This window comes from Pinus tabuliformis, chromosome 5_2 (genome assembly GCF_031772625.1).
Source record: "Pinus tabuliformis cultivar Carrire ecotype Pingquan chromosome 5_2, CPIR1, whole genome shotgun sequence".
Taxonomy (NCBI): domain Eukaryota; kingdom Viridiplantae; phylum Streptophyta; class Pinopsida; order Pinales; family Pinaceae; genus Pinus; species Pinus tabuliformis.
In genome coordinates this window covers 745,714,142-745,720,608 of record NC_142306.1, presented here as the reverse complement: position 1 = coordinate 745,720,608, position 6,467 = coordinate 745,714,142, and positions in this window count along the sequence as shown.

Below are 6,467 nucleotides of genomic sequence, written 5' to 3'. Positions count from 1 at the left end.
TAGACATCAACACGTAGTGTCGGTCGGATGTCCTCCTAGGCAATGTATCTCAAAACACAAAGCCTCAACACTCCGATTAATTTGTAGCAAATCCTCCAGATCAAACAGATCGATAACAATCTCTCTCTTATAACCAGCACACTATCAAACCTATGAGAGATTTACCTATACAAACACATCCCCAATTAGTAACAAACTTTCAAATGTACATAAGTAAACATAAACCTCTGGGGTCTTTCAAACAACTAGATGTTGCTTCTCAACTTATCACAGTAAGACTTTTAAACAAATCTTGACAGAAGATTCCTCAATCATACATCTTCCTTTCCTACTTCACATGTAACATAATATTCTACAAATAGGTCCTACTTTTCCTATCTCAACGGCCTCTCAAAGTGCATTCTCCACTTTTTTCTTTCAAGGTGTCCACCATGACTATGATATGCCCTCCCTCTTAACTACGGAGATTTATTTTATCCAGGCTCCCTCTTAACTTAGGGAGATCAACTTCTTCTTATGAAATTGGAGATCTTTCTTGCCTTCCATCCATCTCATCAAAGTTATCATAACCATCATCATTCATATAACTTTCTTTATCAAGCTTATCATATCAACTTTATTTATGAGCATCTTCCCCATCTTGAAAATTATTTATCTACACAACTTAGATAGCAAGTACAACCAAATCTATAGAAGCATGAAGTTAACCATATCAGAATCATATAATAAAGGAAGCATTCGACATTAAACATCAAATACCCAAATTTAGTTAGGTTCACAAACAAGAGACACATACTTTTCAACTTCTTGCTAGTGTTTTTGTCATAAGCACTAGTCTTTATCATCAAGACTTTGAGCATCTCAAACAAGATAACAACCTTCATTATATTTAGGGCTTCAAAATTTCTTCCAGAAATATGACATACTCTACTATAATATATTGCTAACCCTAGAAGCAATTCAAATGAATATAGTTGTTCAATGCATCCAACAACTATAGAAACTAAATGTTAGACTTCCACTAGGATTTAGTGCAAGATCCTAGATTGCATACATGAGCCAGTAAGCTTCAATAATCAAAAACCAATCACAGCTCAATTTTTGAAGAATTTCAACCCCCACTCTGGTTATCAGTTTTCCTTATCACTCTATGCATTTAGTTTTAAATCCAAGCATGATAAAAATTCTAAAATTTAGAAATGACAATATTTTCTGAAAACACAAATTTAGAGATTTCACAACTGCTGAAATTGCAGATATAAAACACAGTAAAATTATGACAACCACACACAGAAAATAGCACGGTGATTTTTTGTCAATGTGACCCTGGAAAAACCCCCTACAATTATTGAGGAAAACCAGTTTGAGAGCTCTTCTTTATTTCTGAAATGCTTTTACAAAGACGCTAAAATACACAGTAAAGATTCCAGCAACCACAAATTACAACTTATCTCGATTTTCGTGCTTGAACTCTGCCTCAAAAATCATGCCAGTCCGCGAACTGCCAAAACAGAAATTTTTCCAACAATAAAACAGCATTAAATGTTGTACGACCTACCTCGAAAATTGTGCCTAAAACCTGTTGTACATACCATACAAATTTCAGCAGTATGACTGCCTTGAAATTTGTGCCCAAAACTTGCCTCGAAATCTGTGCCCTTGTTGCTGTCCCTCCTCGATTTCTGTGCCTTTCTCTTGTTGTACGGTTTTGCCTTGGGATGCGTGCCAATAAATGTTGCTACCCAGATTTGTTGAAATGTCTTCTTGCTACTCTCCTTCACTTCCTCACTGCTCAAAAATTTTCTCCTTGCTCTCTCTTCTCTTTCTCTCAAATGCTCATGAAAGAATGAATTTATCTTTTTCTCTTCTCTTCTCCTTCCTTTTACTCTTTAAATGACCTTTTGGGTTACCCTAAGATCTAATGGCTGAGATTCATTTAGATCTAGGGATGAGAATAAATGTGCATTTAATTCTCACTTTCTATTTTTTAACTCACCCACTTAAATAAAGACCCACTTAGCCTTTTATTTCCATAGTCACTTTTTCACTTTCTAATTCTTCATTGACTTTAATAAAGTCACCTTTAAATTAGAATGTAACTTTACCACTTATAAAGTCACTTTTAAATTAAATTGACTTTACCACTTATAAAGTCACTTTAGAAGAAAAGTACGAATAAATTTGGACACTTTTCCCTAAGCCAAAGATCAAAGCCTTAGGGAACCACTTGTCCTCTGGTACACAAATTTTTAACACTCCCTCTTACCGAGGAAAGTGTTCCTCGCCACTCCCATCTTGTCTCTGAAGTAGACATGCTTACCCCGTGGTAAGGCTTTGGTGAAAATGTCTGCTACCTGCTCATTTGTGGAAATATACTCAAGCTTGATAGCTCCCTTTTGGACATAGTCTCTAATGAAGTGATACTTGATCTCAATATGCTTTGACCTGTCATGAAAAACTGGATTCTCTGTGAGTTTTATGCAACTCTGATTATCACAGTAAATTACTGAAGGTCTCAATGCCTAACCAAATAAACCAAACAACATCTTGCGAAGCCATATGGCCTCACAATTAGCCAAATAGCAACCATATACTCTGCCTCAGCTGAGCTCAATGCAACTGATTGTTGTTTCCGGCTGATTCACAACACAACTGTCGAACCCAACCCAAAACAGCACCCGGAAGTACTCTTCCTATTTGAAGCACAACTTGCCCAACCTGAATCCGTGTACCCTGCCAGTCTCACTCCATCACCTTGTCTATAATCCAGACCAAAATCCACAGTGCCCTGCAAGTAACGAAGAATGTGTTTTGCAGCCACCTAGTGCACTCTCCTAGGCTCACACATGACGTAACTCATAGTGTTAACTGCAAAACATATATATGATCGAGTGTTGACCAAATACATCAATTTACCAATTAGTTGTCTGTATAGAGTAGGATCCACCAACTCGGAATCAGAAGCGTGAAGCTTCTTCCAGTTAGTGATCATAGGTGTAGACATGGGTTTGCAATCCTCCATGTGAAATCTGCTAAGAATATCCACAATGTACTTCCCTTGTCCCAAGAAGAAATGCCCCTCCTCCTGCCACACCTCCAATCCCAGAAAATAATGCATCAAGCCGATATCCTTCATCTCAAACTCTGAAGCAAGATCTCTCTTGCAGCCCTCAATGAGTCTTTCTGCACCAATGATGATCAAGTCATCAACATACAACACCAGAATGAGAGGCTCCTCACCCACCACAATGAAGTATAGGTTCGGATCAGCCTCAATCTTTGTGAAACCCAACTCTTGCAAGTATGTATCAATCCTCGAGTACCAAGCTCTAGGAGCTTGCCTCAGGCCATAGAGTGTCGTTTTCAATCTACATACATGGTACTACTTCCCATGCACCTCAAAGCCCTGCCGCTGCTCAATATAAACCTCCTCCTGAATGAAGCCATTGAGAAATGCAGTCTTCACATCCATTTGGTGGATCTTCCAACCCATCTCTGCTGCAATCGATATAATGGAGCGAATAGATGTATACCGAGCTACGGGAGCGAAGGTCTACTCATAGTCAACTCCCTTTACCTATGAGAACCCTCTCGCCACAAATCGAGCCTTGAACTTCTCGATGCTGCCATCTGCAGCATGCTTTATCTTGTAGAGCCATCTAGAAGTAACAATTGATTTACCTCCAAGCCTCGGCACTACCTCCCAAACATCGTTCTTCATAATAGAAGAATACTCCTCCATCATGGCCTCTCCAGACCTGCTGGCTAGCTGCCTCCTCATAACTAGAAGGCTCGGAGTCAACAATGCTTGTTACCAATGCCATGTAACTACAAAACCACTCAGGTGGTTTACTCTCTCTAACCTGTCTCTTTGGCCCAGCAACTGATGTGGCCTCGCGCAAAGTATCTTGAAGCCACTTGGGCTTCCACTTCCTTGAGCACACTTCTCCCACCGGAGTGAAAGAATCCTCATCATCATCAGAAGCCTGAACTCCTGAAGGCCTGCTAACTGACCTCATGCCTGAATCTGTGCCTGTAGATGCTGAAGTACTATGCGAACTGTCCATTAGTGAACTACCCTGTGAACTGCTCTGCGGACTACCCTGCATGCTGCCCAAAGAACCACCCACCTGAATCTGAGAGCCACTGCTCGCTGATGGACCTGACATTGTAATCAATGTACCTCCTGATCCCTGACCACTGGACCCTGGTGACTAACTCAGTTGCTCCTAAGGGGCTGGTGACTTTGGATACTCTAACTCTCGTGACCTCCTAAAAGCTCTCACCTCCTCGAACTTCACATCCCACCTGACAATCACTTTCCTCTGCACAGGAATATAAATCCAATAAGCTTTCGAGGTCTCGCTATAACCCACAAAGATGCCCTTGTCTGCAGTGGGCTCTAGCTTGGTCCTGTTCTCCTTGGGGACATAGGAATATGTAAGGCACCCAAAGATACGAAAGTGCCCAACATCAGGCTTCTTCCCAGAAAAATCCTCCTCCGGAATCACATTCCCCAAGGCACGATGTGGGCTCCTATTCTGTAAGTACACAGCAGTGTTGCAAGCCTTTGCCCACAAAAATAAAGGTAACCCTTGATCATGAAGCATGGCTTTGGCAGCCCCTACAATGGATCTGTTCTTCCTCTCCGCAACCCCATTCTGTTGGGGGTTGTAAGGAACTGTGAACTCCCTCCTAATGCCTGCCTCAGCACAAAAATCAACAAACTCACCAAGGGTATACTCCCCTCCATTGTCCGACCTGAGGACCTTGATCTTCCTACCTGTCTGGGTCTCCAAAAGAGCTTTGAACTCTTGAAACCGCTTGAAGACCTCGCTCTTGATCTTCAAGAAATAAATCCAGGTCTTCCTCGAGTGGTCATCAATGAATAAAACATAGTACTCATAGCCACTCAAGGATACATGAGACATCTAACCACTCACATCGGTATGAATCAAGTCAAGGATCTCGGTCACTCTGTTGTCACTGCTGGGAAAAGGGGATCTGGCAAACTTCCCCATAGCACATCCTCTGCATACATCAAGGTGATCAGAACTGAAATCTGGCACACCAGTGGTGATCTCCCGCAATGTACTCAAGGCCCCATGATACATGTGCCCCATCCTGTGGTAACAAATTTCACACAACTCTGAACTGTTAGATCTGATGTTGGTCCTGTCTCGGGTGCTGCTACTCAATGCCATCAGGGGCTAGAAGGGGAACTTGTACACTGGCGCACACCAATCACTCTAGCTGAAGAAGCTGGAGTTCCCCTAGGATATATAAGCACCTGCCCTCTCCTGAACAACACATCATACCCTCTATCCTCAAGTGCTGAGACGGATATCAGGTTCTTCTTCATTCCAAGCAAATATAGAACATTTGACACTTTCAAGGGAGGTTTGGGTCACCCATCAAATGTCAATGTCCACACATCAACTACTCTAACCATGTTGTCACCACCAAGTACTACCTCCATATCAGTATCATCCCCTGAAAGCTCTAAGAAGTACTCTCTGACTCCTGTCATATGGCGGAAGCGCCACTGTCAACATACCAAATGCTAAAAGATGCTCTGCTAGTAGTGGAGAGTGCACACTCCCTCTGAACCTGTATGGCAGTGATCCTGCACTAGTGGCCTCACAAGCTATGAACCCAAACTCCCGATCAAAGCTCTCTGAGAAGCTCTCTATCTCTGCAGAAGCTGCCATGGGTTTGTCTCTCCCTTCCTTGTTCTTCTTCTCCGGAAACACAACAGCATAGTGTCCCAGCTTTTGACAATTCCAACATTTGACTTTGGAATAGTCCTTCTCCTTGTTCTGTTGCTTGCCCTTACCTTTGCCTTTGCCTCCACTGTTGGAAGCTTGCTTCTTTGCTCTGCCCTTCTTGCCTTTTGCTAACAATGCCACATTGTCAGCCTCCTCCACCTGTTTGGCTGCTCCAAGATGGTTCTTTCTGATCTCATTCTGAATGCAATCATCCCACAACCTCTCCCATCTCGGAAGATTACCCCGTGCAATAATGCCATCCACAAAATTCTCCCAAGTCTTGGGAAGACCATTCAAAGCAATCGTCACCAACTCAGTGGGTGCAATGATCTCACCTACGACTACGAATTCATCTTTCATTGAAGTGATCTTTGTGAGGTATGATGTAGCACTGTCAGTCTTAGTCATTTTAATGGCCTTCAGTTTCCCCTTTAAGACCGTTTTTATGTTTTCATTTGAGCTCTGGTAAAGACTAGTCAAAGCTATCCACATCTCATGTGCATAAGTCTTTCCTCCCACATGAGGAATGACATGATCTTTGACTCCTTCCATAATCAATCTTTTTGCCTTAGCATTCTTTTTGTTAAATTCTGCCAACTGTATAGGGTCAGCAGGTACTGCTACTAGATTCTGTGTGGTATTTACCATAATGCCTGACTTCTACTTCCTCAAAGATGCTCTGGATTCTCTCTTTCCATC